This window comes from Pseudonaja textilis, chromosome 9, assembly GCF_049901715.1.
Source record: "Pseudonaja textilis isolate UNSWEBS1 chromosome 9, rPseTex1.2, whole genome shotgun sequence".
Lineage (NCBI taxonomy): Eukaryota > Metazoa > Chordata > Lepidosauria > Squamata > Elapidae > Pseudonaja > Pseudonaja textilis.
The window spans coordinates 6,173,331-6,200,943 of record NC_141998.1 but is presented as its reverse complement, the minus strand read 5'-3'; the positions used below and the strand labels follow the sequence as shown (position 1 = coordinate 6,200,943).

The window sequence follows — 27,613 nt, the reverse complement described above, 5'->3', positions numbered from 1 at the left end:
TGCTCAGGTGACCCACAGATAGATTTAGGCATTGTGTTAAAACATAAAGTGGCTTTTTCAGGCTAAGCTTAGTGGTTAAAGGAATCCAGCCAACTAGGGGCTACTTAATAAACCATGAATAAGCAAAACTATTCTGTTCCTTGTTCCTTTGCTTAAGACTCAAAGAGAAGGAAAAAAAGGAAAGGAAAGGAAAGGAAAGGAAAGAAAGCAGTTTGCAAGTTGTTTTTGTGGGCCATATCACCATGTCAACTTCAGACAACAAGACTGTGGTATCAGCCTTAAGATTTCATATTTAGTTTCTGTTTCCTCTAAGATTCTTCACATATGCAAGGATAACACAGAGGATGACCAATTAAATCAGATTTAGGCTACAAACAGGCTACAATATTTTTATTTATCACTCTTAATTCGGACAACGGCTGTCGATATTCCTATATAACCCAGAAAGAAATATGCCCACTATTCGTGCCTTTTGTGCCTGCTATCATTGTTTGCTGTTTAAAAAGCCAAAACAAAACAGCAGATAAATTAAAAATTGGCGTATAACTTTTCCCAGCTGGAAAGCAACCTCAAAATTCTTGACCCATGAAATTTTGCAGAGTGGAGCCCACGTATATGTGGAGTGTAGCTATAAAGGGAAAAGCCTCTTAACCTTTGAAGGAATAATTTCCATTATTAGCTTTGTCTTTTTTTAAAATCTATTTTATAGGCAGACAAAGAGATACATTCTAGAAACTGTCTGCATAACTTTTAAAGAAAATAAACAACAGGAACAGAGGAAGCAACAATAATCTGGATTTTGAGCCAGGCATATGATATGAGTTTAATCCACATTCTCAAAAGTGCTCTTAACCTGTCGAGAAGGGATTAAAAATTGATATATTGTGTGCTCCCTGAAGATACCAGCCTATGAGAACCTCCCTCGGTACTCAATTATTATTATTTTTGCATTGCTTTCTTTTCTAAGCTTCCTTTAATAAAATAAAGGGAAACTGGCATACTACAAAGCAAAGTGCCAACGTCTGGGTTACCACAACATAATATTCGTTGGGAAGTGTTTTCATTTGCTCTCAATAACTATTAGAGAACGCATAAAAAATATTTTGGGGTGTTAGGGAAGCTCACCGGTTTATCTCTACATCGGCGTTTTGTGGATTGACTAAACTCAACATGGCAGCCATTTTTGAACAGCCAATTCAGGGCCAGGCATCTACCTAAGTCAGGGGTCTCCAAACTTGGCAATTTTAAGACTTGTGGACTTCAACTCCCAAGTCTTAAAGTTGCCAAGTTTGGAGACCTCTGACCCAAATGCTAGGAAAAATTCCACTCATACCATGAAAATGCATGTGCTGTCTATATCCACTAACGTTTGAGAGCCAGTGTGAGTGACTTTGGGCCAGTCACTTTCTCCCAACCCATGAAGTTAGGCTTGGGCTTCAAACTGGTTAGTCAGAATGGATCACACCTGGCTGATCTAGGGGAAAAAAAGTGAATCTAACACTTTTGGGAAAATGGAGGAGCAGGAGGAAGGGAGGGGGAGGAGGAGGAAGAGGAAGTGGAAGTGCTGGTGGAAGAGGTGGAGGATTTCTAGTCTAGCCCCCTGCTCAAACAGGATAATCTATACTATTTCAGATAAGTGACTATCTAGAGACTCTTCATAAAAACATTGAGCGATGGAGCACCCACAATTTGTGAAGGCAAGCTGGTTAAATGTCCTCACTGTTCGGACATTTCTCCTTGATTCTAGGTTGCTTCTCTCCTTCATTAGTTTCCAACCATTGTTTCTTGACCTGCCCTCTGGTGCTTTGGAGAATAATTCGACCTCCTTTTCTTTGTGCTAGCACCTCAAGTACTGGAATACTGCTATCCTATCACCCTTAATTCTTCATTTCCTTAGACTAGCCAAACCCAAATCCTGCAGCCATTCTTAATCAGTTGCCAAACTTGTCTATCTAAGCAGACAGTACAGTTAAGTATGTTAAAATTTGGACAAGGTCCACAATTAAATTATTGCTCCCAACAGAGCTTCCTGACTGGTCTGGAATAATTCACCACCCAAATTCTTATTAGGAACTTCTAACATCCAGTTATGGCTGTACTAAATAACAACAATGAGGAGAGGCTTTCCATGGCTAGAGGATGGCATAAATCACTCAGAAGTATCTTGCCTTAATGTTCTATCTGATCTACCTGATTGAATGAGGTCAATACAATGCAACCTAGTAACTTTCAGTCTTTAATCCACAGTCATTGAGGACAATTCAATATTGTGTTACTTTAAACTCTTTGTAGCAATGTGAGGAATCAGTAATCTTATTCTAACTCTCCTAACATTTGTGCAAACTTCTTAAATCTGGCAGGAATAGCTGACACCCTAGAAGATAGGCTCAAGATCCAGATGGATCTTGACAGATTTGAACACTGGGCCCTATCTAACAAAATGAAATTCAACGTAGAGAAAAATAAAATCCTACACTTAGGCAAGAAAAACCAAAAGCACACCTACAGATTGGGTGAAACCAGGTTTAATAGCGGTTACTGTGATAGGCATCTTGGACTCTTAGTGGACAACCAGCTAAATATGAGCTAGCAGTGTGCAGCAGCAGCCAAAAAAAAAGCCAATTCAATCCTAAATTGCATTAACAAGAGAGATACAATCGAGATCAAGGGAGGTACTAATACCGCTCTATAAAGCCTTAGTAAGACCACACCTAGAGTACTGCATCCAGTTTTGGTCACCACACTATAAAAAAAGATGTTGAGACTCTAGAAAAAGTACAAATAAGAGCAACCATGATGATTAGGGGACTGGAGGCTAAAACCTGAAGAACTGTTACGGGATCTGGGCCTGGCTAATCTAGTGAATAGAAGGGCCAGGGGAGACATGATAGCAGTGTTCCAATATCTGAGGGGCTGCCACAGAGGGGAAGGGGTCAAGCTATTTTCTAAAGCACCTGTAGTCCAGACAAGGGACAATGGATGGAAACTGATCAAAGAAAGATTTAACCTGGAAACAAGGAGAAATTTTCTGACAGTGAGAATAATCAACCAATGGAACAGAAGCTGCCTTCAGAAGTTGTGAGAGCTTCGTCACTGGAGGCTTTCAAGAAGAGACTGGACTGCCATCTGTCAGAAATGGTGTAGGGTCTCCTGCTTGAGTGGGGGGTTGGACTGGATAACCCAGAAGGTCCCTTTCCATTCTGTTAATCTGTTTTCATAAATCCTAGATGTTTCTGAAACAGTATTACTGAGAAAGTGACTTGTCCAAGGTAACCCAATTAATACTTAGGCAAAATGAAAATTAAAAATGGGGACTACTTAATTCATAACCCTTCCCCAACCCTTCCCCCAACCATCACTATGATAGCTGGGAACTTTATAAGTTGCAGTCTGATGCAATTGAAAGCTGCCCTACACTGTACACATTCTTATATTTGCATAGTTATTTCCTAGAAAAGATTGTAGAACAAATACTTTCAATGGTCTTCTTCAAAGAATATTCTGCTAAAGGTTTACTCAGGCTAAATCGCACAGGCCTTTTGCAGAAGAAAACAAGAATCTGATGTGATGGAAGACACTGTGAGCCTGGAAAATACCAAGAATTGTGATCCCCCGCAAATCTGCACGGCAGGAAAGCTTGGGAGATCTTGCAAACTTTCTCAAAATTTGCTGGATGATGAATACAAGCTCACAATCCGAGTCCCACCCCTTGTCTGTGTACACAATGAGTGAGACTGTGACCATGATGTCATGCCCCTCTCTTGCAGATTTTGACCTTGATAGAGAAAATGACCTATGATGCATTGAAGATTGAAATACCCATGAAGATGATTCATGAACAACGCTCAGCACAATTGCAGATCTTTATAACCAGTGCAACCAGACATAAATTTTATCAGATTCTGAAAAAAACAGCTTCACTGGTTGCCTGGTCACATTGGAGCTCTGACCCATTGAAGGTTTACATGGCTTGGTCACAATTCCAGAAGGGGTGTGTCTCTATGTACCTTCCTACTATAAGCTGCCATACAACCTTCAGAGGAGCCTCTGGTGTAGATAGTCTTGCCAGGAGATTTCACCATAAGACATCTTCTCTGTGTTGGCCATTGGACTATGGAGGGTTCATTCCATTTCAGTATAGCTGGGGCCAATGCTACCAATTTTGTACTTTCAGCTTACAGCACATTCCTGTAGAGTCTAGGCATTTTAAAGTTATTTTGTAATTTACATTTTGTTCTCCTTTCTTTAGAAATCTCTAGAGGATTATTTGAAGACGATTTATTGTACGTTATCATTATTGTACGAACAATAAGCTACTCCCAATTGACGTGAGGCTGATCTGGATGTGTCACCCCACTGATAGTCAGGGTTGATTCAGCTAATATGGCCTTCTAGGTAATAGCAATAGCACTTAGACTTACATGCCGCTTCACAGTGCTTTCCAGCCCTCTCTGAGAGGTTTACAGAGTCAGCCTATTGCCCCCAACAATCTTAGGTTCTCATTTTACCAACCTCGGAAGGATGGAAGGCTAAGTCAACCTTGAGCTGGTCAGAATCTAACTCCTGGCAGTGAGCAGACATTAGCCTCCAATACTTCATTCTAACCCCTGCGCCACCATGGCTTCCCTTTCTCCCTGATTGGTCCATGCATGTTCTGAAGACACACGCTTGATTGGTGGAAGAAAACAACTATCCCAAATAGAAGTTATAATTGGTTTATTTTTTCATGTACAGATAACCCTTGACTTTTGCCCACAAATGGGGCCAGAAAATTCATCATTAAGCAGTGCAAGTCATTGACTCATGTAACCACACCCAATTTCACAATTTTTGTTGTTGTTTCAGTGGTTAATGGTCATTGAGGGAGACATCGTGGGACTGCAATTTGTGACCTTCCCTGACAACTTTTCCATTGACTTTCCATGTCGGAAGATAGCTGGGATATGGTTCCAAATGGTGATCATGTATAAATGCAAGCTTTACCCAAGAATGTAGAGACACTGCAATTGCCATAAGTGCTGTCCTAACTTCAAACAATGGCTAAACGAAGAGTCACAAGTCAAGGACTACCTGTTTTAAAAGGTTTATCCAGAGGGCATTTTCATCTATTATCTTTTGACTGAAGGATAAGTCCAAATTGTTCTGCGTAATAAAAATGGGTCACAAGCAGTGGAAAAAAGCCTTGCTATTTTGAGTTAAAAACCACCTCCATGCCAAGGGTTCACCTTCTTTGACCCTCCTGAAATTGCCAGTCACAAACAACCAGTTCAAGTTGGCGCACTGTATATCAGACATTAACACAACTGAGCGGGTTCAGAGGTATTTCTCAAGAAGAATATTCCACTCCCACCTGCAATGTCCTACCTGTCAATGAATACTTCAGCTTCAACCATAACAATACAAGAGCACACAATAGATACAAACTCAAGGTAAACCGCACCAAACTTGATTGCAGGAAATACGACTTTAGCAACAGAATGAATGGTCAATGTCTGGAATATTCTACCTGACTCTGTGTTTTTTTTTTCCCAAACCCCAAAAACTTTAATCTTAGACTGTCTTTAATTTTAGATTGACCTCACCCCTTTCCTAAGAGGTCTGTAGGGGGGTGTGCATAAGCGCACCAACATACCTACCATCTCTGTCCTATTGTTTCTTTTATTTTTCTTATATGTATCCATGTATTCATAACTATGTTTTTACTTATACCTATTATCTTGTAAGCAATGGACAAACCAAATAAAATAAATAAAATAAAATACTTACAATAGAATTCCCTATGCGTCCAGGGTTGAAATTTTGGGCCTGGACAATCTAGAACTACATTGCCTGCGGTCCGATCTAAGCAAAGTCAACAAAATTATCTGCTATAACATCTTGCATGACTTCTTCAGCTTCAATCACAATTATACACGGGCAAACAATTGATACAAACTCAAGGTAAACGGCTCCAAATTCAATTGCAGAAAATACGACTACAGCAACAGAGTGGTCAACGCCTGGAATGTGCTTCCTGACTCCCTTGTTACAGCCTCGAATCCTCACAGCTTCAACCTCAAATTGTCTATCCTGGACTTTTCCCCATTCCTAAGAGGTCCCTAAAGGGGGTGAGCATAAGCACACCAGAGTGCTCACCATCCCTGTCCTACTGTCCCCAGTTATCTGTATTTACTTCCTTTGTTCCTTTTTATATTCATACTTATACTTGTTATCTTGTACATGTTTGACAAATGAACAAACAAATAAATAAAATAAATATTCTACCTATAATACAAGAATCTCGCCAGATTGCTTGGCTTCCCTTGAAGAACCTGTAAGGGGCCAGTCCTAGGTCTCTTGCCACTATGCAGTGACTCAAGGCTAATTCCCCATTTGACCCCATTTCCTTGCCTTGCTGGTAGTTTCCCAATGCAAATCCAAATCCACCCACCGACTGGCAGCCGGAGGGCAAGTCCCTAAGAGAATTCAAAGAGTTTCCCCCTTTTAAAGGAATTTTTTGAAAAATCTATTATTAGACTATCCCTAAAACGTAGGGGAAATGTAAATGAGTCATTTTTGCTTTTCTAGATTATACAATAACTGGGTTTTTCATTTTTCCCTTCCATGTCTGGAGTTTCTCAAGGAATCCTTTTTTCACAACAGTTCCGTAATTCAGGAAGCAGAATTAGCACTGTCAATTTGAATGCGATACGCCAAACAGAGGACAGAAAAGGCACAGATCTGAATATGCCAATACAAATTGCAAATGTAGAGGATGCGGCAAAAGTGATAAGTGTGGGGAAAAAAGGTCATAGTCACTTTTATCAGTGCCGTTGTAACTTTGAATGGTCACCCTGTAAACCATTGTAAGTTAAGAATTATCTGTAGTATTTCTTAAAGTAGATCAGTGGTTGTTGGAAGCAAAAATTCAGGCTCCCAGTTCTTTAATAGCAAATGAAGATGTTTTGTTTCCAATAACTTCCTGGTAACCAGGATGAAGGGTTTTTTAATAGTATTTATATACATAAGTCATTACAGCATATATTTATGAATAGGTTTATTATATGAGTTGGATAATTCTCACTGCTGATAAACAATACTGAGTCAGATGGAGCAGTGGTTTGATTCTGTAGAAGGCAAGTCCCTGTGCCCTTTAACCAGCAGGCCATGCCATTGTTACACTAGCTTTATTATCTCTAGTTCTGTCATCATAAAATAATATAAATATTTATTAAGCCCTTAGACTAAGGAGAGAAGGGATGCTTTCAAGCCACAGCTGCATCTGAGTTTTCCCCAAGGGAAGCCCCCACAGGGAGAGCTTTGCAACCACGAGATTAAAGATGCATAATTATTTCATTTATTTCTTTATTAATCATGTTTACATGGCCGCCCTCTCGCGCAAAACGGCTTTGGGTGGTGTACAATTAAAAGGAAATTAAAGCTGCACCTTTTGGAGCAGGCAACATTTGCAAACTATAAATAAGAAGTTTCTCTTTTGTTTTTCTAAAGTTAGTTAAGCTGGTAGTGCGTTATGGGAAAGGAAGGAAGTCACTTCAGTGTGACAGACATGGTGGGTATTAAAAGATTCCTTCTCAGCTTCACATATGGTAGTGAGAACAGACAAGACAGGGCTAAGAGGAGGAAGTAAGTGATTTTGAGTGTCAGCTGGACCCAAAGCATTGGCCACCCCATCAAGGCTGGAAATCCTGACATACCCTGTTTCCCCAAAAATACAACCCTTACTACCCTGAAAGTAAGTCTTGGCTTGATTTTTACACATGCGCTCAATATTAAGACCTACCCCTAAAATAAACCCTAATCAAGATCCCACCCACTCCAGAGTGTCTGGGTAAAAATTAAGCTAGGGTGGGGATGTGGGTTGGGCCTGCCCTACCTTTGGACAGTTGTTGCCAGGCCTCACACACCCCGACACCTACTTTGCCAGCCCATTTCTTCTGCAGCCAGCAAGGCTTTCCTAAAGGCCTCTGTAGCTGATAACAGAGCCCCAGATCAATCCGGAGCTCAGTTATTGGCTGCAGAGGCATTCAGGAAAGTCTTACTGGCTGCAAAGAAGTTCCTGAAGGCCTCTGACAGGTGAAAAGGAGGCTGGGGGCGAAGCACACAAGTGAGTGGATGACATCCCCTGAAAATAAGACCGGGTGCCTTTTTTTTGGTGGCAAAAAAATATAAGACAGGGTCTTATTTTCAGGGAAACACAGGTAGTACATACCATTACCATGGGCATCCGTATTCTTGCTGAAGGACCATGCACAAATGTTCCCACAATAGCAAAGTCATATGTGGCACAAAACTCCGTCGAATTGCCATTAAAGGTATTGTTTATAATCCTTATAAACACTGTTTGTAAACCTTGGCAACTTTGAACTCCCAGGATTCCCTAGCCAGCATACTGACTGGGAAATTCTGGGAGCTGGGAGTGTAAACATCTTAAAATTGCTGAGGTTGAGATACACTGTGTATAACATCAACACTGTGTACATCATTCGGAGTCTCTGGAAAAGAAGTGGAGAGAGGGAGAGGGAGAGAGAAAGAGAAAGAAAGAGGAAGGAAGGAAGGAAGGAAGGAAGGAAGGAAGGAAGGAAGGAAGGAAGGAAGGAAGGAAGGAGAGAAAGAGGGAAGAAAGGAGGAAAGAGAGACAAAAAAGGAAGGAAGGAGAAAGTGAAAGGAAGGAAGAAAAGAGAAAGAGAAAGAAAGAAAGAAAGAAAGAAAGAAAGAAAGAAAGAAAGAAAGAAAGAAAGAAAGAAAGAAAGAAAGAAAGAAAGAGGGAGGGAGGGAGGAAGGAAGAACTGTACCTGTACTCTTTTAACTAGACCAAGGGTCTTCAAATTTGGCAAGTTTTTTTTACTGAAAATAAACATTACAAATATTGAATATGGTGGACTTTCTTTGACATACATTTCAAGGCAAGTTTAAGAATTGTGCACTTCAACTCCCATAATACCTGAGTAAACATGACTGGAGGAGGAATTTTGGGAGTTAAAGTCCATAAGTCTTAAAGCTGTCAAGTTAGGGTTTGAACTAGACTAAAATACAAGCCCAAGAATGATGCATTAAGATTAGCAGAATACCTCAGAGAAAGGTCCAACTTATCCATTTCTGCTTTAGGACTGCTGAAGTTTCTGCTACCAAAGTAAGAGCGAGGTGTCCTGCCCACATGGACTGTCTACTGATTCAATAAATGTTGGCAGTGTATCCAATAGCATTTCTTTCAATATCCCAGCTAAAGTATCCAGGTAAAAATGGGACACACCCCCATTTGCCAGGTTCTCTCACCCCAAAATCACTACCTTATCTTTCCAAAGAGTTATATGGATGGGCATGCAACTACTGCCCAGAGTCCACTGAACTTGGATGACCAATAGATGTAAACATAATAGCCACAATCACTTGAACACTACAAAATCACCCCCAGCCAACTGCAAAAGGGCATCATTACTTGAAACAGCTTACAACAGCCTGCAATGACATTTTTAACATCACCTAACAACACCATCTGTTTATCTCTGGTCCTTTGAAAGGATAGATGAATAAAAATGCCCAATCCCGTTTAAACATCTGGCTGACTGTGCAACAAACCATAATAATAATACACAGTACAGCTTACCTTCTACCATGATACCTCTAACAATGTGCTGTCTGAACATCTGACTGATGGTGTGATGAACCATAATACTACAACTACTACTAATAATAACAACAATAATGTATCAACCATTAGCGCCACTCAATTATATTTGTGATCATTTTAGATGTTCAGTTGACTAAGTATGTTTAATGAATAAAAGATAACAACAGCAACAACAATAATAATATTAATAATGTGCTGTGCCTAAAGACCTAGGCAAGCACTTAAAAACAATAGGCGCTGACAAAATCACCATTGGTCAGCAGAAGAAGGCCACCTTACTGGGATCTGCTAATACATCACGCAGTCCTAAATGCTTGGGAAGTATTTGACCAGTGATATGTGATATGAAGCTCAGCACAGTTATCTTGTTTACTGTGCAAACTGTTGTTTTTTTGTGTATATAATAATAATAATATAATTTATCAGACTTGAATACCCTGATTCTACAAAAAAACCACCCTACTTGGAATAGCTTATACCCTCCGAGGTCCTTGGGACTCGAGCTGTCAAGCTACCAACCAGTCTCAAAGGCTGTGAATCTCACCAAATAATAATAATAATAATAATAATAATAATAATAATAATAATAATAATAATAATAATAATAATAAGTAATATTCCCCTCACCTTTTCACAACAAATCTCTAAGATAAACAGACAGCACTCAACCCATTCAACATCCATCATCTTCACAGCCAACTGGCAAGTTAATCTGAAGTCTAACCTTCTAATAACCAAGTCACAGTTACTTTCTCTTTGCAGATTCTCCACATGGGAACATCAAAGCACTCCTCACAAAAGCAGAAAACCCACCCTTGTTTCACCAGCCGAGAAAATCCACCAGGAACAGCAAGTGAAAAATGCAAATTGAAGACACGTGGACTTCAACTTTGAAAAAACTCTGCTTGAAAAGAACAGTGAAAAAATTCCCTCCTGAAGTTTTTCTTTTTTTGCAGGCTGAGAGGATTCCCCTGAAGCAGCTGAAGAGCAAGTCCCAAAACGTTCCTCTAAATTTAATTTATGCCCTAGTCCCCATAAAAATTGGATTCAAGGCCAGGCTAATCAATCAACAACGTGTTTTTGACTACTGGCAAGAAGCTTAGAAACCAAAGTAGGTTTATTGTACTTCTTGTCCAACAATTAGAGAGTTCCAGTTGCACAACTGCAGGCGGAAAGCAAGGTGCTCAAGAGACCTACCTCTTCACTGGCCTCTCTTGAAGAAAAACCCTGCATCCAAGTTAAATCCATTCCCCTTGCCCGTCTCTGGAGCGAGATGTGATCAGACAACACTGAAAGCTGACACAAGCCTGGAGCATCATCTTAGACAAAAGCTCACAAAACAGAAGATGACAGTAAAACAAAGGTCCTCCAAACAGCTCGCTATAATCAAGTTCAGGAGTACAACATCACAGCCTTCTCTCCTTCTGTAACCAGAGTTGGGGGTGGAGACTACTAACCATCTTTCAACCACAGAAGCTGAAGCACAGGATGTTCTGGAATGCACAGAAAAGGTCTGAGCACGTGCTAACTCCTCAGCTTGCTGGGCACACTCGATCTGAGCTAACAACGCTTTTTTCCACCGCAGGGTAGAAGTCTGGAACATTAATGTTCACCTTTCTCAACCAAGTCCTTTGAAAAAGGCTAGGACGTTGGGTTCTTAGAGATGATGTAGCTCCTCTGGTGTCAGGTATTGCAAAGAGATGGAGGTTTTGCTCAGGAGCTCTGGGTTGTGGTTAGAGGGGCATCACAACCAAGCACAGATATTGAGGCTTTAGAAAGAGTGCAGAGAAGAGCAACCAGGGTGATTAGGGGACTGGAGACTAAAACCTATGAAGAACGGTTGCAGGAACTGGGCCTGGCTAGTCTAGAGAAGAGAAGGACCAGGGGAGACAGGATAGCGGTCTTCCAATATTTGAGGGGCTGCCACAGAGAGAAAGAGGGTCAAGCTATTTTCCAAAACACCTGAAGGCCAGACAAGGAATAATGGATAGAAACTGAACAAGGAGAGATTCAATCTTTCTACATAAAAGTGAAATACCACTCAACGTATCATCACAAAATCTCCAGAACCGTAAAGCCTATAATCTTGAAATGTTGAATCTTGACTTCTAGGTGCTCACTAAGAAAGGATTTTTTGAAATGACCATCAGAGCATTTAGAGTATTTCCTATATTATTATTATTTGCACGCTCTGATGCTAAGGAGTTCTACTCCCTCTCCCCACCTGAAAAGAAATCTCTTCCAAATGCAAAACACAAGCCGGGGAGAGGAGTTTCAGTTTCAGTTTCAGAGCACCAATCAGATTTAGTACAGAACCAGCTAAGCCAAGTCCAGGATCCTTCCTGTCTCCTTCTTGCTCACACAGCAAATACAGTTTCAGTTTCCAAAGAGCCCTCAACTCTCTCACATACTGACAAGACGCTAGCCAGAAGAACACCTCTGGTAGGCAGAATTTTTTCCCCTTATTTTCCTCCCCCAAAACTAAGCCTGATCACATACTTTTGTAGCGAAGCATGGGTATCAAGCTAGAAATAAGGAGGAATTTCCTGACAGCGAGAACAATCAACCAACAGAACAGAAGTTGCCTTCAGAAGTTGTGGGAGCTTCATCCCTGGAGGCTTTCAAGAAGACACTGGACTGCCGTTTGTCAGACAGAAATGGTGTAGGGTCTCCTGCTTGGGCGGTGGGTTGGACTAGATGACTTATAAGGTCCCTTCCAACTCAATATTAAATAATTAAATAATGAAAATTATAATTTACAAATATGTGTATTAACATTAGAGATATGATTAACGTTATTGTTTTTGTCTGAACCAAAATGTATGATGCTTAGGTGCTACACTGTTCATGTATTGATGTGTATAGGTAGAATAAAATTAAAAAACTTGATTTAAAAAAAGGTCCTTTCCAACTCTGTTAATCTAATGTAATGTAATCCTTTGTGGGTTGAAACTGGTATCTTGTTGAAGACTCTGGATGGATTGATCCACAAAGGCCTCAATTAGGCACCCAATGTAAGGGTAGTCCCAGCTGACCCCAGAAATTTTATTCCCCTGCATGATATTCCTTTATTTCATTGTGCCGTGGTTTGTTTTAACAGTGATATGTCAAATAAACCATCACTGGCTGGTGGTGCCTATTGCAAGAAGCCTGAAACCACAACTGGGATGGCTGAACTCCATGTGCAACGCACACTTCTTACCCTTCAAGTCTTTCGATCGCATACAGCTCACAGAGGCTTGCCTTGGTCACTAACATGCCTTCTAGCGGGTTAGACTAAAATTTCAGCAACCGTGAAAAAATAGAAGCTTCCTTGAAAACCTGCCCAGACCTGACATCGAGACCCTGCCATTTGGGGCAGATGCCAACACCTGCGCTTTCTTTTTCAGGTGATGATGGAGCATGAAGTGAAACTCTCAAGAAGGCGTCAGCTAGCACAATGGAGATCACATGGAGGTCCTACTGTGTGGAAGAGGTGGCTCACGCAGCACCTTACGGAAATGAAAAGGGATGGAAAACTTGGGGTTCCTGCTTACTGCTGCCTCTTCATTTATCGGGGGGGCAGGAGGTTAAAAGAGGTGACATGGAGAGGGAGCTTGCATCAGGCCTTCTGAAACCCCATGCTTCATCTTCAGAGGTGCAAGATACTATACTTGATCTTAACCAAAAGGCCAAGAAGCTGCGGCACAGGTACCCTTCAGATGGTGAACCAGAGGTGGCATTCAGCAGGCTATTATTCTATAAGTGCTAGAGCCCACTGTAACTACGTAGCCAAACAGGCATTAAGAGTTGTTAACCTAATCCTACGTAGCTTTTTCTCTGGTAGTATCACACTACTAATTAGAGCATACAAAACATTTGCTAGACCAATACTTGAATACAGCTCATCAGTCTGGAACCCGCATTACATATCTGATATTAACACAGTTGAGAAAGTCCAGAAATATTTCACAAGAAGAGTTCTCCATTCCTCTAGTCATTGCAGAATACGTTATGCCACCAGACTTGAAATTCTAGACCTAGAAAACCTAGAACTATGCCGCCTCCGGTCCGATCTAAGTATAATATATAAAATTATATATTGCAATGTCCTACCTGTCAATGAATACTTCAGCTTCAACCATAACAATACAAGAGCACATAATAGATACAAACTCAAGGTAAACTGTACCAAACTTGATTGCAGGAATACGACTTCAGCAACAGAGTGGTCAATGTCTGGAATACTCTACCTGACTCTGTGGTTTCTTCCCCAAACCCCCAAAACGTTAACCTTAGACTGTCTACTATTGACCTCAACCCTTTCCTAAGAGGTCTGTAGGGGGCATGCATAAGAGCACCAACATGCCTACCGTCCCTGTCCTACTGTTTTTTTTTATTTTTCTTTTATGTATCCATTTCATGTATTCATAACAATGTTATAATTATACCTGTTATCTTATAATCGCTTGACAAAATAATAAATAAAAAAATTCTAAGATTCTGGGTCTTTCCACTCCATCCAGCACCGTCGCCACTAGACCTTGCTAGGTTTTGGGCCGCAAGGGAGGATGGCCCCAAATCTCTCAGGAAGCTTTCATATCCGAAGAAGGAGTAGAAGGAGTAGATCCTAAGGCTCCCTACTTCCACTTCAGTATCTTTACCACTATACTATCCTGACTTTTGGGACAGGAAAGATAATCTGATCCAAAGTCCCGCAGAGATCTAGAACCTAGATTTCCTACACGAGAATGCCTTCATAGAAATCATAGCTATTCATAGTTTTCTAAGTCAGCAACCAGTCACATCCAGTACTTTCACGCCATTCTCCACGGCATTTCCTGAATTTCATAAACACCATTCCTCGATTGCAGTATCTTGGAATTACAGATGGACCTGTCTCCAAATAATATACTGAGAGATATCCTCTCAAGACAATCTCCATAGCTAGGCAGGACACCATCTCCATCCTGCAGTTTTTACAAATATTGTTGAAGATTAAAACTGACGTTTAAATCCTGATCTAGAAAGCCATGGAACTCCGCTTTCCCCCCCAAAAAAGATAAAAAGTTTTGCCTTAGCAAAATGAGCAAGTGAATAATACGCCAGATTATTCACTGATGTTTTAGTCAACAAGTAATTTTTGTTTTTGCACAAGTTAACAGTGAAAGAGGCTCTGTAGCTTGACATTTTCTTTTTTTAAAAAAGGGAAGGACTGTGTATTATGCAAACGAGTTGTACTCAACGGTTTATCCTGCTCCTTTGGGGACCTCTCACCTCCTTATTTTGAATAATAGTTGTTTTTCAGAATAAATTTATAGTTGAATGCTCCTTCACACAAAAACCACAGTGATTATTCAGGTTGTAAAAAAACCGTAAATCAATGATTATGTTTATATAACACGCCAAAGCTGCTGATTGAACTGCCTCCTTTTCTGGATTCCCATGGAGCTCAATATGTCATGCTAAGTCACAACACACTAATCAAGATTAATACTAATTGCAGAAATGAAAAGGTGGAGCAATGAGCTATATAGATAAGTGTCATGTCTATGGTGGAGGCTGACTCTGAGGGAGAGGAGGAACAGCCGACAGGGAGTGGAAGTGTGGCTCCGGAGGTTGTGGAAGGGCAGAGGCCGGCTGGGCAGTCAGAGGAGGACCCAGGCCCATCCCCTCTCCATCCTAGAGCACGCAAGGAGGATAGGATAAGGGAGAGATGTGGTCTACTTGGGAGGAGAGGGCCTTGATCCTTTTCATGGGCTGCAGCTGTGACAACTGGATAAGAGGATGGAAATGCTTATGGGTAAGTGCTGGAAACAAAGCGTGGAAATATCTCTAGTTTATGGTTCCTCTCTGAGTTTGGCACCCTTCCCAGTGTGTGTTCTGTTATCTGTGGATGTCCACCAGCCCTTATCTTGCCTGGTTTGTGTTGTTTTTTTACTCTTTATAATTTAAACAGCATTTCCTCCTCCTGGTAACTGCTCGTGTGGGAGTTTTTTGTCTCCAGTCAAGGATATTTGGAGCTTGGAAGCAAAGTGAAGGAATAAAAGGGGCTTTACCTGTTCTTTGTGACTGTGTTTATTTTGTATCCCACCCTGGGTCATCACAGTAATCCTCGACTTACAACCATCATGGAGCCCAAAATTTATGTTGCTAAATCAGACATTTGTTTCAGTGAGTTGTGCCCCATTTAAAGATGACTTCTTGCCGTATTTGTTAAGTTAGTAACATGGTTGTTAGGTGAATCTGGCTTCCCCATTGTCTTCGCTTGTCAGAAATTTGCAAAGATCAATCACCCAGAATTCTTCAACCATCATAAAAATGAACCACATGCCAAGCATCTGAATTTTAATCACATCACCACGGGGATGCTACAACAGTTGTAAATATGAAATAAACCAGTTTTTTTTTAGTGCCATTGTAACTTTGAACAGTCACTAAACAACCTGTTGAAAGTTGAAAACTACCTGTATATGGTTTCTATCAACACTTAAAAAGACAGAGCTAGATTTCTTGTTTCTTTTTAATAATACTGCAGAGATCCTTTCTCCTACCCTGTTAGTTTGTTTTTATCAGGATCATACATCGTTTTTGTTGAGTGGTGCGATGGTCTAGAGGCGGAGTTCTTGCCTCACAAAGAGGAGGCTGTGAGTTCAATCCTAGGTAGAGGCAGATATTTCTCTCTCTGGGCACTATGAGACTATATCTGCTGGGGTGGGGGGTGGGGAAACGACTCCATATTGGCAACAGGAAGGGCATCTGGCCAGTAAATACTCAGCTCCAATCAGTTGCCTGACTCCACCCCATAAGGGATTATGGGGTCATTAAATGTCAAAGAAGAAGATACATCCTTTTTACTCCTTTTTTGGTGATTGTATCACTTCGGTTGTGCCTTTTTAAATCTGTTTTATAGATTCATGAATAAAAGCACGTGAAGACACAGGTTAATACTAGCCAAACTATGTTGGATGAAGACCTCAGGGACAGTTTCACTGACTGTTAAGCAGAAACAGCCCATAATAAGTCAATACTCCAAGAACCATTTTTCCTGATGCGTTGTTTTTTTTAAAAGCATGGGTAACAGAAGCAGTGGAACTCACTGCCTTCCAGATTTTGCCCAGCAAAAATGTGGAAACGTTTCTAAGGAACTGAGCTATGGAAGAAACCTCCCACCAATGCATGTGTGCCGTGGTGTTGTGGCACAAACAACACAACCTAACTCACGGCATTTGCTTGATGACATATTGGTGTGCGCGATGTTTACTGGTCTCCCACACAAAGAGGTCACGAGGACCTCGTCCCTCTTCTAAAGAGTTTAACGGGTTTTGCAATATACAGGCAACATACAACCACAACTGAGCTCAAAATTCCCATTGCTAAGCAAGACAGTTGTTAAGTGAGCTTTGCCTCATTTCACAAACTTCCTTGCCACTCTTGTTAAGCGAATCACTGCAGTTATTAAGTCATTAAATACATGCCAGTTGCCAAGTGTTGTTGTGGTTTGCTGGTAGCAGGTGAGAACGGCTGAAGTCATGGAGAGTGAGGACTCAGATGAGGGTCCTGCATGTGATGCAGGGATGGGGCCAGGACCATCAGCGAGAGGAATGCTGCCTTCGGAGATTGTGGAGGCTGGCAGCAGTGAGGAAGAGGATCCCATGGAGCCTGTGCCCAGTGCATGTGTGTGCACCAGGCTGCTCGAAGGAAAAAGCAGCTGCAGCAGCATGGGTGACTCGGAAGTAAGGCTGCAAGGTGATGGCCCCTCCCTTAAGAGATAAAAGCCAGCTGAGAAACTGAAGATCTTTGCAGGAAGCTAAGAAATTTTTGCAATCAAGCCTTGTGGACGTTCAGAATATCTTGGTTGGTGTTTGGAGACACTTTGTGTTTGAAATCTTTCTTGGAAACTTTATCTAGTGTTCTTGGCAGCCTTACACAACCTTGACGAGGCTCCTTATCAGAGACAATTAGTAGGAAACAGCCTCTTAACCATGAAGGAATGGAATTCATAAAGAATCATTAAAAGGTTTTGCTGTTACCTCTGTTTCATGTTTCTTTCCTTGGAACAAGGTTTGGGTCAGAGGAAATGCTTGAATACTGATCCTGTTGTGACCATGGGGATGCTGCAAGAGTCATAAGTGTGAAAAACTATCATAAGTCACTTTTTTCAGTGCTGTTGTTAACTTCAAACACTCACTAAGCAAATGGTTGTAAGTCAAGGAGAAATTCAACCTGGAAATAAGGAGAAATTTTCTGACAGTGAGACTAATCAACCCTTGAAACAACCTTCAGAAGTTGTGGAAGCCCCATCACTGAAAGCTTTCAAGAAGAGACTAGACTGTCATATGTCAGAAATGGTGTAGGGTCTCCAGCTTGGGGTGGATGGGGGGGGTTGGTCTAGATGAAAGTCCCTTTCAGCTCTAGTAATCTGTATAAGGGCTGACTTAAAATCTTTACCTTCGGACAGGCACCTTGGAGTTCAGAATGATTTCGTGAAGATGATGGGGTTGAGTTCTTTCAATGACTCAGATTTTTGTAATAGATCCTATTTCTCTCTTGTGGCTGAAGAGGCTAGTCAAATCTGGAGGAGCTATCACAAGCCACATCTGGTGCTTTCATTGATGGCCAAACATCGGGCTCTTCGGAGCTGATGCTTGTGCTAAATCTGGCGACAAGGACTAGTAGCTGCAGAGCCTGGCTTTAGAGCAGTGTTTCTCAACCGTGGTGCTCAAAAGTGCTTTTTCAAAAGGCCACTGGACTGGTTTTTTTTTTCCCCTTGGGGAAGAACAAAACGTTTCATTTCTCATCCAAGAAACTTCATCAGTTGTGATGGGGTGCGGGGGGGATGGAGGATAGGTACTGACAATGGAGATTGGGTGAGGGGAGGATGGAAGTTTCTTGGATGAAGTTTCAACCGATGAATTTCTTGGATGAGAAACGAAATGTTTTGTTCTTCTTCCTCAAGGAAAAAACAGCCCGGTTGCCTTTTGGAAAAAGTATCGTGTTTCCCCCAAAATAAGACCTTGTCTTATAAATTTTTTTGGCCTCCAAAAAAAGGCACCAAGTCTTATTTTCGGGGGGTGTCATCCACTGACTAACCTCACTTGCGTGCGTCACCCCCGGCCTCCTTTTCGCTGTCAAAGGCCTTCAGGAATTTCTTCTGCAAGGCCAGCAAGGCTTTCCTGAAGGCGTCTGCAGCTGATAAGGGAGCTCTGGATCGATCCAGAGCTTTGTTCTCAGCTACAGAGGCCTTCAGGAAAGCCTTGCCAGCCTTGCCAGCTGCAGAAGAAATGGGCCGGCAAGGCAGGTGTTGGGATATGTGAGGCCTGGCTACAACTGTCCAAAGGTAAGTAGGCAGTTCCACCACCACCCATCCCTACCCTAGCTTAATTTTTACCCATGCACTCTGGAGTGGTTGGGATCTTCATTAGGGCTTATTTTGAGGGGTAGGGCTTATATTGGGCGCACGTGTAAAAATCAAGCTAGGACTTACTTTCAGGCTAGGTCGTATTTTCAGGGAAACAGGGTACTTTGGAGACAACTATGATCTGGATGACTGAGAATCTCCACATACAATCACCCTTGGAAGTTTTAGGGTGGGTGCTGGCTTCTCTGGTGGGGAATTCTACAAGTTGAGGTCCACCCATCTTAAAACTAACAAAGTGGGGAAACACTGCATTTTAGAGTAAGTTCCTCCCCGGTGGACTTTCCAGATTTCTTGGAACTGCCACCCTGAGAATTTTCAGACAACTCGGTGAAGAGGAATTGCAACCTCAACATTTCTGAAGGGCAGTAGATTCTGGAGACCAGCCTAAAAGCCAAGGCCAACCAACTGTGAAATATCAGAAAATGAGCCCTTTCTCACACATTTTTCCTTCCACAAAGCCTTAGGGACAATCATCAGCCAAATACATGGCACTTTCAAAAGGTTCAAAATACTTTCTGCAGATTATTGCACTTTTTAAAATCACAATGCTAGACAATGGAATCTAGCATAATTGGTCACCACACTATAAAAAAGATGTTGAGACACTAGAAAAAAATGCAGAGAAGAGCAATCAGGATTGTCAAGGGACTGGAGGCTAAAACATATGATGAACGGTTGCAGGAACTGGGCCTGGCTAGTCTAGTAAAGAGAAGGACCAGGGGAGACATGAGAGCAGTCTTCCAATATTTGAGGAGCTGCCACAGAGAGAAGGAAGAGGTCAAGCTATTTCCCAAGGTATCTGAAGGCCAGACAAGGAATAATGGATGGAAACTGAACAAGGAGAGATTTAACCTGGAAATAAGGAGAAACTTTCTGACAATGAGAACAATCAACCAATGGAACAGAAGTTGTGGGAGATTCATTACTGGAGGCTTTCAAGAAGAGATTGGACCACCATTTGTTGGGGATGGTGTAGGTCTCCTGCTTGGACTAGATCAGGGGTCACCAACCTTTTGGACCTCAGGGACAACCACACTCATAATTTTAAATCTCAGGGACCACTAACTGGTTCTGTCGGCGTGGCCTAATTTGTGGGTGTGGCTTGTATGTAAATATTATATTTATATAAACATTGAATTTTTTATAAAAAAAGAGCAACTTTTACCCAAAATCAGGCAAAGCAAGCAGGCAGATTGAGTTGCTCACATAATCACAGATTCATTTAGATATCTATCTATCTGCCATCAGCTAGCTCAATCTGTCACATAAAATTTGCAGAACAGCTGATGGTCGGAAAAAGGAAAAATAGCAACTTATCAGGCAAGTTTGCCGTGTAAGGAGCGATTGGGTGGGGAGGGTTCCTGCGGGCCATGTGGGCGATGCAGCCTTGTATTTCTGTGCAGCCTGGATTAATTGCTTTGGGGGGTGTGTGTGCTCTGGGGGTAACATTTCTCTGTGACCCACCAAAATTTTCTCACGGCCCACTGGTTGGCAACCGCTGGACTAGATGACCTACATCTAGTCCCTTCTAACTCTCTTAATCTGTTAATAATTGCCTGGTTTATGCACCTTAACATAGTTTTGTCTGCCTTTGCCTTAACTTGTGATGTAAATTTAGCAACTGGATAGGTAAATCATGTTTCAGTGTTTCCCACAATTTGCAAGCCACAATTCAAGAGACCGTAATATGCCCTCCTACTCTCAACTTGACACCTACCATGGAGCCGCCAAGCTCTGAAGTTTCTGCAGACCAACCGTTGTCTCTACATCGTTGTAAGAGTAAATGCTGTCCGTAAATGCTAACTAAGCAAGTTTTTAAGGGCACTCTTCTGACCCAAGCCTCATTCAAAGCAAACAAACACCAAACAGAGATAAAAGCAAAACCTTTTTAATGCTTCTCTGTGAATTCTGTTCATTCACAGTAAAACGCTATTACAAACTAATTGTCCCAGATAAGAAGAAGCCTTGCCATGGATCTGCAGAGCTACCAAGAACAGTAGATTAAATTGCAAAGAAATAATCAAAACCAAAAGTCTCCAAACATAAACCAGGATAGTCCGAACTTCCACAAGACTTGAAGTGCAAGAACTTCTTTGCTTCCTGCAAAGAACCCCCCAAGGGCTGGCTTTTTATCCCTTAAGGGAGGGACCATCACCTTGTAGCCTTTCTCCCAAGTGTCCCATCCTGCTGCAGCTGCTCTTTCCTTCAAGCAGCCCTCTGTGCATGCACATTGTGTACAGAGTCCTCGGCATCACTGCTGCCAACCTCCACAATCTCTGAAGGCAGAATTCCACTCCCTGATGGTCCTGGCTCCATCCCTCCATCATCTGCAGGCTCCTCACCTGAGTCCTCACTCTCTGAGACCTCAGACATCCATACCTGCTGCCAGCGAACCACAAGAGGCACCGATGACAGCCAGACAGCCAGTGTCATGCTCCTGTTGGAATCTGATTCTGTGGGGGAGGTTGAACAGCTGACAGGTAGTGGGAGTGTAGCTCCGGTGGCTGTGGAGGAAACTGGGGAAGGGCAGTCGGCTGGATATTCAGAGGAAGACCCAGGCCCATCCCCTCTGCATCCTAGGGCACACAGGGAGGAACTGATAAGGGAGCAACATGGGTTACGGGGGAGAAAAAAGCTCTGATCCCCTTCATTAGCTGCAGCTGGGAAAACAGGATTTAAAAAGGGCATTTGTGCACAGCACTTTGCTGGAAGCAAAGTGTGCATTATCTTTGTTTGTCAAGTCCTATCTGGGTTCTGGTGTCCTCCCAACTGTGTGTCTTTTGTTATCTTTTGAAGTCTTCAATTCCTTATCCTGCCCTGTCTCGTTAATTGCTGCAGCCTGGTTTGTGTTGGTTTTTATTTATAATCTATTTGTACTTTGGGTTTGGACTGCATTTCTTCTCTTTAAAAACTGTTCTTGGGAGAGTTTTTTCTCCAGCCGATGATACCTGGACATTGGAGGACAAGTTGGAGGAATTAAAGGCACTTTACCTACTTCTGTGACTTTGTTGCTTTTGTGCCACGCCCCTTTGGGTCATCGCAGCCAGATTTTACTAACCGGATGGCAATCCTGCATGATAAACCTCGCTGCTTAAGAGTACCTTGTCCATTTTCATGAGATTTTGCTTTAACCTTAAGAACCTGTATATAGGCACACCTACGTAAAGATTCATTTAACCCAGCATCAGTTCTAATAATACAACAACCATTGAGCCCAAAATGTATGTTGCTGAGAATTTTGTTAAGGGAATCCCTGTGGTTGTAAAATTGAATAGCCCGGTCGTTAAGTGAATCTGTTTTTTCCATGGACTTTGCTTGTCAGAAGGTTGCAAAAGGGGATCCCATGCCCCCCCGGGAGGGGGCACTGCAAACTGTCATAAATGTGAGTCAGTTGTCAAGCATCCAAATGTAAATCATGTAACCATGGAGACGTTGCAAGTGTGAAAAATGGTTTGTAAGTGTGAAAAGCAGTTGTCACTTTTTTCTGTGCTGTTGTAGCTTCAAACAGTCACTAAGTGAACTCGTTGTGATGGGCCAGCCAGGAAGCCTGTCATTGTGGAGTCTGTCTGGCAAGAACAAAGAATGCTTATCCACAGGAGGATATGCTTGTGTAAATCTTGTAACAATCCTGGCTAATTGGAAAGCTGATAAAAGTAACACGAGTTAGCCAACTTGCAGACCTCAGCTAAAAATTAGGCTTGCAGCAAATGAAATGAGTATTAGATAACTCCTAGGCCAGTCATTAGCCAAGACTTGGGAATAGGGACATCTAGAGAACAATAGAACAAACTGTAGAATTATTACTAAAATGTTTATTAGATGATATTTCTTATTATCTCACTTTGTCCCACCTCCTCCTTTAGTGAAAATGTATAAAATGTACTCAATCCTTTGTTCTTGGCTCTTGGCATTTTGACCAGGAGCCCTTTTCCTTGGAGTACTCCAATAAAATGCAATCGGAAAGCCTGCACCTTGTGTCGGGTGTCTATCATTGCCTCAGACCCGAATTAGGGACAACAGTTATATGTCGAGGACTTGCCTGCACTTCTAAAAGTCCCCCCCCGCTTTCCAAACGCTGCTCATTTGCTTAGCCTCAGTGTTAATGGGCTACTGAGCCAGTCATGCTGAACAAGGATGAACAATGTTCAAACAGAAACTGTATTTGCTTTGCAAAAAAGAAAAAAAACCAAATTAAAATAGGTCTTCCTTTTACGTGAGAGGCAGAGGTATTGAGGCACCAAAAGCCCCACTGCTAGGTCATCCATCCGGAGAGAAAGGGTGGGGGAAGGTTGGTTGATTTACAACACTGCGATATTACCGCTTTTGCAAATTCAACTTCCTTTTGTGAAATTCTGTTGCATGTTATGTGCCTCGTGGCCCAAACCTGAGTGTGTGCATGCACACGCAAATATCCTCGCCATCCAAATTCACTTGCCATATACCAAGTGGAACAGCCCACGATTCACTTTGCAAATGTTGTACCAATGAGAAGCACTTATCCCTGAAAACACCACACACACACACACACACACACACACACACACTCAGTAAAACCATCACCACCAACAGCCAAAGATATTAAAAAAAAAAAAATCAAGGACTTTGGAAACCACATTTAGCTTGCTGAGCAGAGTCAGTCAAGGAGGCTCTTTAAAATGTTTTAAATGATTTTGATGGAAATGGAAGTTGACACAGAATTTGTTTCTTCGAATCTATATCTATATATAGGCATGAGAGAGAGAGAGAGAGAGAGAGAGAGAGGAAGGGAAGGATGGGAGAGAGAGGGAGGGAGGGGGAGAGAGAGAGAGAAAAAGAGAGACTGTACTTTCTTTCCCATGCAAATAGATTCATCAACTGTCGTTTGCACAGCTATTTGTGATAACTAAATGACTAAGGTCCATTCAATCTGTCTGCATTCAATTCTCAATTACTCCTGACCTAGGTAACAATGACATCCAACACCCAACAGACAGATAGCAATCAGCAATGGAGAACATGGAGGTTTGCAAAAGTATGAAAAACTTTTTAAAGAAAATAGAAATAATTAATACTAGATGGCGAGGCTTTTGAACAAAACAAGCTTCTTGGGAACAAAGTGCTTGCTATTTACTGGAGAGGAAGTAAAGAAAAAAAAAGAAGAGGAGGAGGATTGGATTCAAGAAAGCAATCGGAACCCTGCCATATAAAACCATTTTTCCGAAGATCAAAATCCGTTCAGGAAATGATGTTCCCAAGATACATCTCTTTGAAAAGGTTCTTCTAACAAAAACGCATTCTGAAAAGCAAAACATTCTTTTTATTTGAAGCAACATCTCTGGCCTCCACAGGCCCACTGGAGTGGGTAGCTATATCAAATCCAATAATTCCATTGGAATCATGGAGCATAGCACAAGGTTTAGTCTGCTCAAGGGATGTTTTTGTGATGGGCTGTGCCTCCTCCCCACCCCATGGTGCAAATTGGCAAGACTTCCATTGCTACTATTTTGTAAGTTTATCTACTGCCCTCCTAACTTAGTTTAGATTACTTTATCGTCACTGCACCTCGTACAATGAAATTGCTCTGACCAAGGCTTCCGAGACCATAATTAAGCACGCACTTAGTTAAAACAACTTTTTATTTCAATGCTGGGAATTATGTTCATTCCCAGCCTGTAATGAGTCCCAAACAGTTCCTTGAGATAAGCACCCACCTTTCTCTCCTTTGAATTGCTGCCAATAACTAGAGTGCCAAATGAAGTATAAAAAATCAACTGAAGTACAAAGTCCACACAGAGCTTCAAGACTGAATCTGAACCGATCGAACGACTTTGCTTCCTGCAAAGGTTTCTTCACCTTTGCCTGTCCTTTATGCCTTATGGGAGGGGCAAGCATGTCCCTTATTCCCAAGTCGCCCCTTTTGTCTCAACTGCTCTCGCCTTCTAGCAGCTCTGCACACATGCGCACTGGCAACAGGCTCCAGAGTCAGCACCTCACTCCCAGATGGTCCTGGCCCCATCCCTGCACTGGACACAGGACCCTCGTCCAAGTCCTCTCCAGACTCCTGGACTGATCCCTTCTTCCCCACTGTCCGATTCTGCTGCCCTCTGCACAGGCTGCCGGCGAACCGCAACAGAAATTAAATACCATCTTCAGTGTACACCATACATTAAAAAAAACTATAAAAATAAACCCAAACACACATCCTTCACACTCCACACATTGAACTGAAAACCCCGATACCGCACCAACACTGTACTACTATACAGTAGAATTCAACAGAGCTACTGCCCTGGGATAGAAGCTGTTTTTTTAGCCTATTTATCCTTGTTTTTATTATCCTGTACCGTCTGCCAGATGGTAATAGTTCAAAAATAAGGGATGCCCAGGATGAGATGGATCTTTGAGGATGTTTTGAACTTTCTTAAGGCAGCAGGAGCTATAAAGCTCTTCTGAAGTGGGGAGGGGGCAACCAATGGTCCTCTGGGCAATGATGTTAACTCTCTGGAGTGCTGTCCTCTCTGCTACTGTGCAATTGGCAAACCATACAGAGGTGGAGTAAGTTAAGATACTCTCTGTGGTGCAACAGTAGAAGGTCACCAGCAGTTTTTCATTCAGTTGTTTGTTTCCTGAGAAGTCTCAAATAGTATAATCTCTGCTGGGCCCTTTTGACCAGTGCTGCAATGTCAGGCTCTCTTTTACCTGTATATATTTTTATGATAACTTCAGATATGTTTTCAGTCCTAACCGGTTGTCTATATCCTTAGAGATAACTGAAAGTGCAAATGATTGGCAAGCTCTAGTAATGAAACTCAAGGACCATAATAAAAAACTTGGAAATAGGATAATATAGAAAGAAAATCAAAATCATGCTAAAAGCAATAAGACCTTAGACTTGACAATGAAGATACTTAAGTGGTGGATACAGTCTGACTTTCAGGATTGACTTCCAACAGTGAAGGAAACAGCAGTCAAGAAATACTTTAGATGGGCGTTTGATAGAACAGTAATGAAGTCTTTGGAAAGATCTTCAAATGCTGTGACTTCTCTATACCTACAAATCATGCAAGCAGTGTATTTTTTCCCTAGGACATTTTATGGAAGAGAAAATTGGAATTCAGAGAAACAGCATAGAAAATCTATTGATGCTTTTGAATATTGGAGAAGAGTCCTGAAACAAAACTGGACAGCCGAGAAGACCATCAAATCATAATTCTCCTAGTCCTACTTTTCACCAGACTAGGCATACCTAATTTCTGCAAACATACTGCATGAAGAATGGTTGCAAGAATTGGGCTTGTCTAGCCTAGTGAACAGAAGGGCTAGGGGAGACATGAGAGCGGTATTCTAATATACATCACAACCATTGTAGATACATCCTGGTACTTGAATTCTGATCACATAACTTTGTGGATATGGTGACAATTTTAACCACGAGTTTGTAAGCAGTTTTTTCAGTGCTGTTATAACTTTTAATGGTCACTAAACAAATGCTTGCTAAGTTGAAGACTGCCTGCATATATTTTTAAAGTCACTGTTTTGTTACCCTGCCCTCTTCAGTTTCTCCTTTCACCACCCCATGGTGAATTCCTGGGCCTTGAAAAGTTAAGAAAAACGGTGGAGAAGATCAATGAAGGAAAATCGTTGTGGAGATCATCCCACAACTTCCCACTTGCAAATCTCCAAGGAGTATTACACACTGGCAGCAAAAAACAGAACACTAAATACAAAATGGGAGGATATGACCTCATCGGTAGTCGCCAACCAGTGGGCCATGGTCCACTGGTGAGCCATGAGAAAGTTTTGGTGGGCTGCAGAGAAATCTCACCCCTAGAGCACCCCCCACAAAGCAATTCATCCAGGCTGCGCAGAAACACAAGGCTGCTCAGCCCACGTGGCCTGTGGCAACCCTCCCCGCCAACTCACTCCTTACCCAGCAAACTTACCTGCTAAATTGCTATTTTTCCTTTTTCCGACCATTATCTGTTCTGCTGTGCTGGGAGATTTAAATTAGCTAGGAAGCAGGAAATGGTTGGATTTCTTGCTTTCTAGCTAAGCACAGCCAAACCTCCCTTAGGACTGAAGGTTTGCTTGCAAGCAAATTCAGTGCAGACTCACAGCAAGCAAATATGAGAGACTGAGCTAGCCGATGGCAGATAGATAGATCACTGAATGATTCTGTGAGCAACTCAAACTGCCTGCTTTGCCGGATTTTGGATAAAAGTTGCTTTCTTATAAAAAAAATCAATATTTACATACATGGTGTGTTGTGAGTTAATTTTGTGAGTTTGCTTGCTAGCAAATTTTATATGACAGACTGAGCTAGCAGATGGCAGGTAGATTTCTGAATGAATCTGTGATTCTGTGAGCAACTCAATCTGCCTGCCTGCTTTGCTTGATTTGGGGTAAAAGTTGCTCTTTTTTTATAAAAAAAACAATATTTATATAAATATTTCTAATGATAAGCGCATTCGGGACATCGTCGACATCAGCGTCAACCAGGCTGGATTCATCAAGAACTGCGGCACCACCGACGCCATCTTCGGTGTGCGGATGCTGATGGAGGCTCACAGAGAGAAGAAAATCCCGCTCCACACCGCCTTCCTAGA

General features: G+C 41.9%; 1 protein-coding gene across 3 annotated transcripts in view; it reads right to left on the bottom strand.

Moving 5' to 3' along the window:
- Positions 1-27,613, bottom strand: part of PLEKHA2 (pleckstrin homology domain containing A2) — a 98,006-nt gene that overhangs the window by 52,230 nt on the left and 18,163 nt on the right. The window contains exon 1 of one of the 3 annotated variants that reach the window (XM_087938859.1): positions 10,826-11,030. The exons of the other annotated variants lie outside the window; for them this stretch is intronic. The gene's annotated coding sequence lies outside the window, so the exon portion shown is untranslated. Of the gene's footprint in view, positions 1-10,825; positions 11,031-27,613 lie in introns of those variants that run through there. 3 annotated transcript variants of the gene reach the window in all.